This window comes from Dendrobates tinctorius, unplaced genomic scaffold (genome assembly GCF_039654945.1).
Source record: "Dendrobates tinctorius isolate UK_male_01 unplaced genomic scaffold, ASM3965494v1 ptg000058l, whole genome shotgun sequence".
Taxonomy (NCBI): domain Eukaryota; kingdom Metazoa; phylum Chordata; class Amphibia; order Anura; family Dendrobatidae; genus Dendrobates; species Dendrobates tinctorius.
The window spans coordinates 8,380,686-8,394,656 of record NW_027361726.1 but is presented as its reverse complement, the minus strand read 5'-3'; the positions used below and the strand labels follow the sequence as shown (position 1 = coordinate 8,394,656).

At 47.1% G+C, this 13,971-nt stretch overlaps 1 protein-coding gene across 3 annotated transcripts in view; it reads right to left on the bottom strand.

Annotated features, from left to right (window-relative positions):
• Positions 1-13,971, bottom strand: part of PPP2R5C (protein phosphatase 2 regulatory subunit B'gamma) — a 100,585-nt gene that overhangs the window by 18,484 nt on the left and 68,130 nt on the right. The window lies entirely within an intron of this gene.

Here is a 13,971-nt window from a genome sequence, read left to right as displayed (position 1 = left end):
ATTGTGGGACAAATTTTGGTGCCATTTTTACCCACTTGTGTGAAAATGTAAAATCTGGGGCTAAAACAAAATTTGGGTGGTAAAAATGTTGTGAATTTGTCCTCACTGCCCAATGGTATAATATTCTGTGACACACCTGTGGTGTCAACATGATCACTGCACATCTAGATGAATTCATTGAGAAGGGTAGTTTGTAAAATGGGGTCACTTATGGGGGTTCTGCTGTTCTGGCACCTCATGGGCTCTCCCAGTGGGTCATGGCACCTGCAAACTATAACAGTAAAATCTGGCGTTCCATTCCTTCTGAGCTTTGCACTGTGCCTGAAAAATATTTCCTGATTACATGAAAGGTATTGGAGCTCTCAGGAAAATATGGACCTCATTGTATTGCAAAAAAAAATTCCTATTAGCCCCTAGAAAAATTAAAAACTTGGGGCTAAAACAACATTTTACTGGTAAAAATGTATTTTATTCTTTCTTCACCGCTCAGTGGTATAAAATTCTGTGAGGTGGTATAAATTTGGTGAAGCAGATGTGGTGTCAATGTGATCACTGCACCCCTAGATGAATTCATTGGGGAGTGTAGTTTGTAAAATTAGCTCACATATAGTAGGTTTCTGTTGTTCTTGCACCTCAGGGGCTCCGCCAATGTGACATGGCACCCTCCAACCATTCCAGCAAAATATAAACTCCAATATGACACCTCTTTCCTTCTGTGCCTCAAAAGTAGTATTCCCCTTCATATGGGGTATAATTTCTCCTGTTACCCTTGGTAAAATAAAAAATTGGGGGCGAAAAGATTATTTTCGTGGAAAAAATATGATTTTTCATATTCACGGCTCTATGTTAAAAACTTCTGTGAAGCACTTGGGGGGGGGGGGGGTTCAACATGCTCATCATACATCTAAATAAGTTCCCTAGGGGGTCTAGTTTCCAAAATGGTTTCACTTGTAGGGGGTTTCCACTGTTTAGGCACAGGGGCTCTGCAAATGCAACATGGCGAAATCTCAATTCCAGCCAATTCTGCGTTGAAAAAGTAAAACGGCGCTCCTTCCCTTCCGAGCACTGCCATGCGCCGAAACAGTAAAGAATGCTGTAGATAAGCCCTGAAAGGCACTGGCCGGATCTTATATTGGCCAAAAGTGCTGTCAGGTGCCTTTTAACCAACCAGAGTAAAGCACACTACTGGTACTGGTATTTCAGGCTGTTAATGATCCAATATCCAAAAACCTTACCAGCCTGATAATACCAGGCCACAGCAGTCTGCTTAGCTTGGATGATTAGCAAAAATAGTGGGATCTCCGCCAAAAAAATAAAGCGTGGGGTCCCCCTATTTTTGTTAACCAGCCAAGGAAAAAGCAGACAGCTGCGACCTGCTATTCTCAAGCCGGCAAGGCCCATGGATTTTGGCCCTCACCAGCCTAAAAACAGCAGCCCGTAGCTGCCCCACAATTGGCACACCTAAAAATGTCATCCCCTGAGGAAGAAGTAATAGAAACTTCGAAACGCGTTGGGAATTAAACAGTTAAAACCTCTCATCCTGTACTACTGAACTTTGTCAAGCAGCGCACAGTAAGTCCGAAAAATATCTTATCCATAAGGATTCACATTGGCGGTCACGGAGTGGACCTTCGGGCGTGCAGCAGCTGACAGTCCATTTATGCGCTTTTATCTCCCCTGGAAAAGGTGAGTAAATTTCTTATCATTTTATTCCTAACACCACCCGGATAAGACCCTATTGCGCTTTCTCATTTCCTCAGCCTCTCATATACCTGTCTGCCAAGAAGATACAGATGCTGTCCCACGACAAGTCCAGCTCTGCTACATCTGTATGCCTTTGGCTGAACGGTGGCATTATGCCACCATCCAGACACAGTGGAGCTTTAAGCTGATGACTGGAGATAACTCTGTCACAGGTGGTCACGTGCACTCCAGTTCTCAAGGTCAGCTGACTGAACTTGGCTAGTGACCGGAGATAACCCCGTTCCCGGCGGTCACGTGCACGGCAGTTCTCACGGTCAGCTCAGCTCATCGCAAGAACTGCAGCGTACGCAAACTTCCGGCTGAAACAAGGCAAGACGTTAGTTAAATTAGTGCACATGCATAGTAAGCTGCGTTACCACACTTAATACGCATGAGACTAAGAAACCAATACGGTTTTACGGCATCTAATGATAGTTAATGGGTAATTTATGCAGCGGAGACTGAGTGTCTCCGGCTACATAAATTGACATGCTGTGGTCTAGAAAGACATGTGCGTCTCCGCAGGGAAGCCGGAGGTGTCTCAGGATGCACAGTGGAGATGGGATTTCATGAAATCCCATCCACTATGCTGTGACATGTGGCTGCTGCAATTTTGACACTGCGGAAGTACGCAACGTCCAACCTGCAGCGTTTACTGACCATGGGAACATACCCATACACGAGTGCCTTGAGGGGTGCAGTTTATAGAATGGTGTCACTTTTGGGTATTTTCTATCATATAGACCCCTCAAAGTGACTTCAAATGTGATGTGCTCCCCCCAAAAAAATGGTTTTGAAAAATGAGAAATTGCTGGTCAACTTTTAACCCTTATAAGTTCCTAACAAAAAAAATTTGGGTTCCAAAAAGGAGATTTTTGTGTACTCACCGTAAAATCTCTTTCTCTTAGCCTTTAATTGGGGGACACAGAACCTTGGGTGTTATGCTGCTGTCCACTAGGAGGCGACACTATGCATAATCTGAAAAAGATTAACTTTGGCTCCTCCTCTGCAGTATACACCCCTGGACGGCATCAGCCTTCTCCAGTTTTGTGCCAAAGCATAAGGAGGAACGTAACCAAATAACATAACCATGCCTGTAAGAAGGCTACTATGTACGAGCTCAAAGAACAATATGAGAACTCAACAGGAAACAACGGCCCGTAAGGGCAACAGGGTGGGAGCTGTGTCCCCCAATTAAAGGCTAAGAGAAAGAGATTTTACGGTGAGTACACAAAAATCTCCTTTACTCTGTCGCCTAATTGGGGGGACACAGAACCTTGGGACGTCCCAAAGCAGTCCCTGGGTGGGAAGCAGTGGACGAATATTGTACTGACAGTCCCCAAGACTTGGGGTACTGCCGCCTGCAGAACCAGTCTACCCAGGCTCGCATCCGCTGAGGACTGGGTATGAACACTGTAGTGTTTCGTAAACGTGTGTAGGCTAGTCCAAGTGGCCGCCTTGCACACTTGTTTTGCCGAAGCCTGATGCCGAATGGCCCAGGAGGCCCCTACTGCCCGTGTAGAGTGTGCCGTGATACCGGCTGGAAGAGGGGAACTGTTAAGTCGGTAGGCCTCATGTATGGTGGACCTGATCCACCTGGCAAGGGTAGCCTTGGAAGCCGGCAACCCCTTGCGACTACCTTCCGGAAGAATGAAGAGGGAATCAGATTTCCGGAAAGGTGCAGTCCTGGACACGTAAATTCGCAATGCTCTGACGAGGTCAAGTGTATGCAGAGCCTTCTCCACTCTATGAACCGGAACCGGGCAAAGGGAAGGCAGTGAAATCTCTTCATTAAGGTGAAAGTTGGACACAACCTTCGGAAGGAAGGATGGTACCGTGCGGAGAACCACCTTGTCCTGGTGAAAGGCTAGGAAAGGCCGTCTGCAGGAAAGTGCTGACAATTCCGACACTCTGCGTAACGAGGTGATCGCCACTAGAAAAACCACTTTCTGAGACAGAATGGAGAGTGGAACTCCTCTAAGAGGTTCGAAGGGTGGAGCTTGCAATGCTGTCAGGACCAGATTGAGGTCCCACGTATCCAGCGGACGTTTGTAGGGAGGAACCAATCGGGAAACTCCCTGGATGAAAGTCCTTACTTGCGGTTTAATAGCAATGCGCTTTTGAAAAAGGACTGAAAGCGCCGACACCTGACTCTTAAGCGAACTTAAGGATAGCTTGGCATCTAGGCCCGATTGAAGAAAACCTAGTACCTTCGGGAGGGAATAAGGGAGTGGGACTTGTCCATGAGATTCGCACCAAGAAAAGAAAGCTCTCCAGGTACGATAATAGAGCTTGGCGGAGGCAGGCTTCCTTGCCCTGATCATAGTTGTAATGACTGCTGGTGAAAAACCTGCCTGGGTTAGAATCCAGGTTTCAAGGGCCATGCCGTCAAATTGAGAGCCCCTGAATTCTGGTGGAAGAACGGACCTTGAGACAGAAGGTCGTGACGGTCGGGTAGACGCCAGGGGGCGTCTGCCGTAAGTTGGACGATGTCGGCGTACTAAGTACGTCTGGGCCAGTCTGGCGCGATGAGGATGGTCGGAACTCCCTCTTGCTTGATCTTCCTCACGACCCTGGCGATTAGGGGGAGGGGTGGAAAAATGTACAGGAGTCGGAACTGGGACCAGTCCTGGACCAGGGCATCCGCTCCGAGCGACCGCGGGTCGTGTGTCCTGGCCATGAAATTGGGAACCTTGGTATTGAGATGGGATGCCATTAGGTCCACATCCGGGGTTCCCCAGCGTTGACAGATCTGGTAAAAAATCTCGGGATGGAGAGACCACTCCCCCGAGTCCATTCCTTGCCTGCTTAGGAAGTCGGCTTCCCAGTTTTCTACACCCGGAATGTGTACCGCAGAAAGTACCGACCTTGTGTCTTCCGCCCAGCGGAGGATATGAGCCACTTCTCTCATCGCCTGGGGGCTGTGGGTCCCGCCTTGGTGGTTCACGTATGCCACAGCCGTGGCATTGTCCAACTGTATCCGTATGTGCGAGGCTGCAAGCAAGTGATGAAAGGCTCTCAGTGCCAAGAGAATGGCCCTGATTTCCAGAACATTGATGGGCAATGTCACTTCCCTCGGTGACCACTTGCCCTGTGCCCTGTGATGTAGGTGCACCGCCCCCCAGCCTGTCAGGCTTGCATCGGTAGTCAGGATCTTCCATTGTCCTGAGAGGAATGGCTTCCCTCGTGTAAGTGAGGTTGGTTTGAGCCACCAATGCAGGGACCTCCTGGTTGATGACGTCAACCTGAACTCCCTGTCGAGGGAGAAGGGGTTCCTGTCCCAAGATCTGAGTATGGCTAGTTGAAGGACCCTGAGGTGAAACTGGGCAAATGGCACTGCCTCTATTGCTGCTGCCATCCGGCCGAGGACTCTCATGGCAAACCGGAGAGATCGAGGAGGACTGCGAAGGAGTGTGCGAACTCCCAGACGGATGGCCAGTGTCTTGTCCTTGGGAAGGAGCACCAGGCCCCTGGCGGTGTCGAATACCATTCCCAGGAATGTTAGAGTCCGAGTTGGGATGGTCGACGATTTCTGTAGGTTGACTAGCCATCCCAGGCGACTCAGAGTGTCTAGAGTGATTGAGACACTGACCTCGCAGTCTTTGAAAGTGGGAGACTTGACGAGGAGGTCGTCCAGGTACGGGACGACTAGGATGCCTCTTGAGTGCAGGACGTCCATGGTGGCCGCCATGACTTTGGTGAACGTTCTTGGAGCCGTGGCGAGTCCGAACGGAAGGGCGACAAACTGGTAGTGGTTTTGGTTGACCGCGAACCTGAGAAACCTTTGGTGGGCGGGAGCAATTGGTATGTGGAGATACGCATCCTGTATGTCTATGGAGGCGAGGTATTCTCCCTGCTCCATGGATGCAATGATGGACCGGAGGGACTCCATGCGGAAATGACGGACCCGTACGTAATTGTTGAGCTGTTTTAGGTCCAGTATGGGTCGGACGCCGCCTCCTTTCTTGGGGACTACGAACAAATTTGAGTAGAATCCTCGGAATCTCTCGTTCGCGGGAACCGGCACCACAACTCCTGATTGAAGGAGAGAGGAAACCGCTTGGTGGAAAACACGAGCCTTTTCTGGTGGTGTTGGAGGAACAGAAAGGAAGAACCGGTTCGGTGGAACGGAAGTGAACTCTATCTTGTATCCGGAAGACACTATTTCCCTGACCCACCTGTCTTCTGTAATAGGCAGCCAGACTTGCTGAAAGAGTAAAAGTCGGCCGCCTACTGGTGGGGTGTCTTCCGGAGGTCTCGAGTCATGATGAAGTGAAGTTCTGAGGTTTTCCTCCCTTGGGTTTCGCTTGGCCTGCTTTCGACTGCCAAGCCCTGTCCGGTCGCTGCTGCGTCCGTGGGTTGTCTCTGCGTGGAGAACGGTTGCGGTTTTGCACTGGGCGCGAAACGGACCAGCCTGAGGAATTCCGAAAGGATCGGAATCGCGTCTGGTTTCTTCGTTTAAACGTGCGTTTCGGTTTTAGTTGAGGGAGAGAGGTACTCTTACCCCCAGTGGCATTGGCTATCATGGTGTCCAACTTTTCGCCGAAAAGTCTTCCAGTAAAATACGGAAGTCGCGTGAGGGACTTCTTTGAGGCCGCATCCGCTTTCCATTCTCGCAGCCAGAGGATGCGTCGGATCGTGATGGCGTTAGATGCTATTCCCGCTACACCTCTGGCGGAATCCAGGGCTGCATGAATCATGTAGTCTGCTACCACTGCCATCTGGACCGATTGGTCCGAGAGTTCAGGATTTGAAGCCTGAAGACCCTCCTGTAGTTTTTCGGCCCAAGCCAGGATGGACTTGGATGCCCAAACTGAAGCAAATGCAGGGCCCAGAGAGGCGCCTGCCGCTTCGAAAATAGAACGAGCCATGCGTTCTACTTGCCGGTCTGCTGCGTCCCTGAGGGTTGAGCTATCCGGCAGAGAGAGTAAAGTCTGCGCTGCTAGCCTAGAAACCGGAGGGTCCACTTCAGGTGGATCTGTCCATTGTTTGGTGTCTTTCTGTGGGAAGGGGTACTTCGCTTCCAAATATTTGCGATTAGCGAATTTTTTGTCAGGCTGCGCAAACTGTTTGGTAAGTATTTTCTCAAACTCATCATGATTAGGGAAGACCTTAGGTGGTTTTTGAACACTTTCGAAGCAAATCCTATGTTCTGGGACTTCCGGGGGAGACTCTGGAATTTTTAGCACCCGATGAATGGCAGAAATTATGTCCTCGACTAGCGCTGTATTGCTAGGGGGAGAAGGTACCACGGACCTGACCGTTTCATTATCTGAGTCGGAGTCACAGATGCCCGAATCCTGTGCCTCGCTAAGGTGATCCCTGGAGGGGGACCTGGGGCGGGGGTCTTCTGTGGTGGGGGATCCCTGTGGTAAATTGCACTGTCTGTCTGTGGCAGGGGACTGCCCAGGAGACCTGGAATGACGCTGTCCCTCCCTAGAGGGGGACGACCTTGTGCTATAGTGCGACTTAGGTGATCGAGACCTGTGGGTCCGCTTACGTCTGTGAGAGTCGGAAGCAGCATGTTCCTGAGACAAGCTGTCCGTTTGCTGTGTACCGTCCATAGCCGGGGCCCGACTCTGCAGAGCTTGTAGTAATGTAGCAGTTAGGTTGTCTATGGACTGTGACATAGACTGAGACATCTGAGTTGCCCATTCCGGCGTGGCCTGTGACACTGAAGCGTCAGTAGGGACTCCCTGGGGTTCTGACCCAGAGTTCAGGATGCAGTCCCGGCAGTGCGGATACGTGCTGCCACTAGGGAGTGTGGCTTTGCAGGCTGTGCAGAATGCATAGAAATATTCCTGCCTGGTTCTCTTCCTTGAGCCCGGCATAGTGCACAGAGGCTGGCTATAAGGGATCGTACAGGGGTGGCTACGCAGAGGGAACCCACAGAAAGCCTTATAGGAAGTATAGATTCACAGCTGAGTAATGAGAACCCAGGTGTGAGCTTACCCCACCGGTGTGCCCCTAGGTCCAGCGCCGACAGATCCAAGTTCTGTGCCCCCCGGAGACCGCTGTGATGCTCCTCTCCTGGATCTCATCCAGAAAAAATGGCCACCGGGGCTCTGAGGAGAGAGAGGAGGGGGCGGAGAGCTGAAAAGGGCGCGCTGGGCTGTGTAAAAACGCGCCCTTTCTGCCTCAATCCGCCCCTTCTATGACACTCCAGCGTGTCATTTGGTCATCCGGGGGGCGGGGAAAAGGCGGCCGAAGCCGCGGCCTAAATTAGAAGCCTGATGCCCAGGAGGGCTCCAGAGCGGCGCGGTAGTCCGGGGGGGGGGGGGGCGGATTTGTACCAGACCCCCCAGAATGGTCGACTGGATAGCGGTGGGGGTAGCAGGGGTAGCGGTTTTTGTATGGGGCGCCCCTGAAGCGCTATGGAGCCGCTGCTGTTGCAGAGACAGGGACGCAGAAAAACCCTGTCTCTGCTGTGCCATCCAGTCCGCACCCTCCCCCTGGCGCCAACAGGATCCCTCAGCCAGCCTGGGGTCCCTGGAAGCTGCGTAATGCTGCCTGATCTCCGACCCTACCTGAGGCGTCTCAACCTAATACCCCCTGCGGGGGATTAGGGAGGGTGCGTCTGTCACCGTCAGGGGGTCTTCATCCTCGCCTCAACCCAGACCCCTTAAAGGGGTTGGGGAAGGAGGGGGGTCTCAACCTCGAACCAGGACCCGTGGGACTGGGGAGGGAGCGACATGGGGAAAAACCACCTCGACCTCAACCGGGTACCCCTAATAGGGGACCGAGGAGGGAGCCATGCCGGGAGTCTCGCTGGAGACCCACTTTTCTTCATCTGTATTTCCGTGAAAAAAAGGAAAAAAACGGAAGAAAAAAGGTGTGCCTCCTTGCGACACTAAGCAAAAACTGGAGAAGGCTGACGCCGTCCAGGGGTGTATACTGCAGAGGAGGAGCCAAAGTTAATCTTTTTCAGATTATGCATAGTGTCGCCTCCTATACCAGGGGAAGAGTCTTGAGGAGATCATTTGCATATTCCCAGTGCCTTCTGGGATAAGTGAAGAGTCTCCGCGAGCTCAACGATCACTGGGTTTTGGCCGTTGCAGCTGAAAAGAGGAAATCGGAAAACCAGGGGAAGAGTCTTGAGGAGATCATTTGCATATTCCCAGTGCCTTCTGGGATAAGTGAAGAGTCTCCGCGAGCTCAACGATCACTGGGTTTTGGCCGTTGCAGCTGAAAAGAGGAAATCAGAAATTTGGTCATCTTTCATCGTTTTTAAGAAATCTCAAGATGGAAGAGGCCAGGAGCCATTTGGTGAGCTGCATTTCTTGCTACATGTTCACAGATTTACCAGTGGAAAAGCCAAACTTCACATGCCACAAATGCAAGCTTGTGTCCCTGTTGGAGGAAAAGTTGCAAAATCTCGAAGAGAGGTTAGCTACGTTGAAGATCATTAAGGAAGGTGAAGAGTTCTTGGACAGAGCAGAATTATCTCTTCATGTTACAGAAAGAGAAGAAATTCGAAGTGCACCTGAAGAGGAATGGAGACATGTGACCCAGAGAAGCAGGAGGATCAGGAGGCAGTCAGCACCCATACTGCTCAGAAACCAGTACCAGGCTCTCACGCAGGAAAACGATGAAGAAATACATCAGGATAAGACTTTGCCAACAAACAGCAACCTTGTACGCCCTCAGAGTCCTCCTGGATGGAGAAAGAAAAATGTTGTGAAGAAGAAACGGAGAGTGGTGGTCATGGGGGATTCCCTGCTGAGAGGAACAGAGGCCGCTATCTGCAGACCGGATATAACTTCAAGAGAAATGTGCTGTCTTCCAGGTGCAAAAATTAAAGATGTGTCTGACAGGATATCAGGACTCTTCAGAGCTACAGATGACTACCCATTCCTGCTACTACATGTGGGGACAAATGACACCGCAAGAAACGACCTGGAAACCATCTGCAGAGACTGAAAACTTAGGCAAGAAAGTGAAAGAACTGGGAGCGCAGGTGGTCTTCTCTTCCATCCTCCCAGTGGATGGCCATGGAACAAGGAGGTGGAATAAGATTCTGCAGGTGAACAACTGGCTACGTCGATGGTGCCGTCAGCAACGATTTGGATTTCTGGATCACGGAGTGAACTACTTATACGATGGACTACTTGCTAGAGATGGGGTGCACCTTACGAAGACTGGAAAGCATGAATTTGGAAGTCGCCTTGCTACACTTGTAAGGAGAGCTTTAAACTAGAACAACATGGGAAGGGAAGCAAAAGACCAGAAAAAGCCATACACCTGACAAATGCTATTGAGAACTCTGCTATTAGAAGTGGAAAGGAAGAACAAAGACGAAAGAATATAATTAATAAAAATATTGGAGAAAGAGAAACCAATCACAAACTAAAATGTTTCTATACTAATGCACAAAGCATGGGCAACAAACAAGGAGAATTGGAACTACTAACACAGGAAAAGAAATATGATGTCATTGGAATCACTGAAACTTGGTGGGACAATACACATGATTGGAATACAAGACTAGAAGGATACAACTTATTTGCAAGAAACAGACTTGATAAACGAGGAGGGGGTGTCGCATTGTATGTTCGAAACGCGTATATCTGCACAGAGATTGAAGCTTCAGAGACTGGGAGTTCTGTGGAAACTGTTTGGGTAAGAATACAAGGACAGAACAATGGAAAGGACACCATTGTAGGCATTTACTACAGGCCGCCTGTGCAAGCCGAAGATATGGATGAACTCTTTATGCATCAGATGGCCAAGTTCTCCAAAAAATATGACATAGTTGTCATGGGAGATTTCAACTATCCAGACATTTGTTGGGAATCTCTCTCAGGCAAAACTAACAGGTCAAGGAAATTCTTATCCTCTCTTGCTGACAACTTTATCTTCCAAAAGGTAAGGGAGAAAACAAGGGGAACTGCTACCTTGGATCTAATCCTTATAAACAGGGAGGAAATGGTTGAGGAGGTAAAAGTGGCTGGGACCCTAGGAGGTAGCGACCATGCTATTTTAGAATTTTGGATAACTAGAGGCGGAAGACCTGTGAAGACTCAGACGTCAAGGTTAGATTTCAGAAAGGCAGATTTTAAGGGATTCAGAAAGAGAATTGGAGGGATCCAATGGCTGGATATCCTTAAAGACAAAAATGTCCAGGAAGGATGGGAAATCTTGAAAAATGAAATTCTCAAAGCACAGTTGTTAACAATTCCGAAAAGAGGGAAGAATAGGAAGCATTTAAGGAAACCAGGATGGATGAACACAGAACTTAAGCACATGCTAAAAAGGAAGAAAAAAATGTTTATAAAATGGAAAGAGGGAGGCATATCTAAAGAAGAATATAATGCTGTCTGCAGAACCTGCAGGGCACAAATCAGATTAGCTAAAGCTGAAAATGAACTGAGGCTTGCAAGAGATGTCAAAAGCAATAATAAAGGATTTTGGGGATATGTCAAAAGTAAAAGAAAAGTCAAAGATGCTATAGGATTTTTACAGGATGAAAATGATGAAATGGTAAGACAGGATGTTGAGAAGGCTGAACTTTTAAATTCCTATTTTGCATCTGTTTTCTCTCAGAAAGGAAATGCAACATCAACTGTTATCCACTGTCCTATTAAGGGAATAGAAGAATCCAGGATATCTATAAACAGAAAGATAGTGAGGAAACACTTAGCTAACCTAAATGAATTCAAGTCTCCAGGTCCAGATGAATTACACCCCAGAGTACTGAAGGAGATAGCAGAAGAAATTTTTGAACCCCTCTCCATAATCTTTGAAAATTCTTGGAGAACAGGAGAAGTGCCAGAAGACTGGAGAACAGCAAATGTTGTTCCTATCTTCAAAAAGGGGAAGAAGGTGGACCCAGGAAACTATAGGCCGGTGAGTCTGACTTCTATACCAGGAAAGATCTTTGAACAAATTATTAAACAACATGTATGTCAATACCTGGATAAGAATGAAGTGATTAAACAGAGTCAGCATGGGTTTGTAACTAATAAGTCATGTCAGACTAACTTAATTTCCTTCTATGACGGTATCACTGATTGGGTGGATCAAGGAAATGCTGTAGATATAGTATATCTTGACTTCAGCAAAGCATTTGACAAAGTCTCTCATACAATCCTTATTGAAAAAATGACTAAGTATGGAATGGACAAGGCAACTGTTAGGTGGATTCATAACTGGCTTAGTGATCGGACCCAAAGAGTGGTCGTAAATGGCTGCACATCCAGTTGGAAGAATGTCTCAAGTGGGGTACCACAGGGCTCTGTCCTGGGCCCTGTATTGTTCAACATCTTTATCAACGATTTAGATGAAGGAATTGAGGGTAAACTGATTAAATTTGCTGATGACACAAAGCTAGGAGGGATAGCTAATACTAGAGAAGAGAGAGAGAGGATTCAAAAAGATTTAAATAAACTGGAGAAGTGGGCAGCAACTAACAGAATGGTTTTTAACAGGGAGAAATGCAAAGTACTTCATCTGGGCAATAAAAATGAAAAAAGCATATATAGAGTGGGAGGAATAGGGCTAAGTGACAGCACATGTGAAAAAGACTTGGGTATACTAATAGATCACAGACTGAATATGAGTCAACAGTGTGATGCAGCAGCAAAAAAGGCAAATGCAATTCTAGGATGTATTAACAGAAGCATACAGTCTAGATCACGTGAAGTCATTATTTCCCTCTACTCCTCTTTGGTCAGACCTCATCTGGAATATTGTGTCCAGTTTTGGGCACCACATTTTAAAAAAGACATCAACAAACTGGAGCAAGTTCAGAAAAGAGCGACCAGAATGGTGACCGGTCTGCAAACCCTGTCTTATGAGGAAAGGTTGCAGGATTTGGGAATGTTTAGTTTGCAAAAGAGAAGACTGAGAGGAGACTTAATAGCTGTCTACAAATATCTAAAGGGCTGTCACATTGTAGAAGGATCAACTTTATTCTCATTTGCACAAGGAAAGACTAGAAGCAATGGGATGAAACTGAATGGGAGGAGACACAGATTAGATATTAGAAAAAACTTTTTGACAGTTAGAGTGATCAATGAGTGGAACAGGCTGCCACGAGAAGTGGTGAGTTCTCCTTCAATGGAAGTCTTCAAACAGAGGCTGGACAGACATCTGACTGGGATGATTTAGCGAATCCTGCTTTGAGCAGGGGGTTGGACCAGATGGCCCAGGAGGTCCCTTCCAACTCTACGATTCTATGATTCCTAGTGGACAGCAGCATAACACCCAAGGTTCTGTGTCCCCCAATTAGGCGACAGAGTAATTGTGCTGATGTAAAGTAAACATGTGGGAAATGTTACTTATTAACTATTTTGTATGACATATCTCTGTGATTTAAGGACATGAAAATATAAAGCTGGAAAATTGTGAAATTTTCAAAATTTTTGCCAAATTTCCTTTTTTTTTTTCACAGATAAATGCAACTCATATCAAAGAAATTTTACCACTATCATGAAGTACAATATATCAAGAGAAAACAATATCAATCACCGGGATTCCATTGAAGCGTTCCAGAGTTATTACCTCAAAGGGACAGTGGTCAGAACTGTAAAATTGGCCTGGTCATTAACATGCAAACCAACCTCGGGGGTAAAGGGGTTAAACCCCCCCTGCCCCCCCCCCTCTCCCAGGAGCCCCACCTATTTTTTATTCTTCTGTCTACATTGCTGTATGAGGGCTTGGTGTTTGTGAAATGAACTGTAAAGTTGAATGACACCAATTAGTTTACTGCTCATTCTTGTGAAAGAATTAGAAAAAAAATATACACGTGAAGTGAAATTTTGCAAAAAATTTAAAAGAAAAAAGCTATTCCACGATGTTTTGAATTTTTTTTAATTTAAATGGTAAAAAAACTAACAAAAAACTCAATTTGTACACACAAATATTTTTTCCTTGTGCTGTTACTATACGAGACTTGATGTGTTCATTTTTCGGCTGAAGGAGCTGAGCGAGGTCTTTTTTTGCCCTGATCTGAAATTTTTATTGACATTATTGCATTGTGACAAAAAATCTGCAATTCTGCCTGTACTATTTTATTTTCTCTTTATAGTGCCTTTTGATTTGGTTACTAAATGTAATCTATTGATAGATCGAACTTTTATGGAGTGAGGAGGCTTTATTGTTATTTCTTTATTGTTAAAGCGGGAAAAAATATGAATTTTTATTTACTTTTTTTTAAAACTTATTTCTTCACTTTATTTTTTTAGCCCCATAGGTATTATCTGTAGCAAAAATCACTGTTTCCTACCT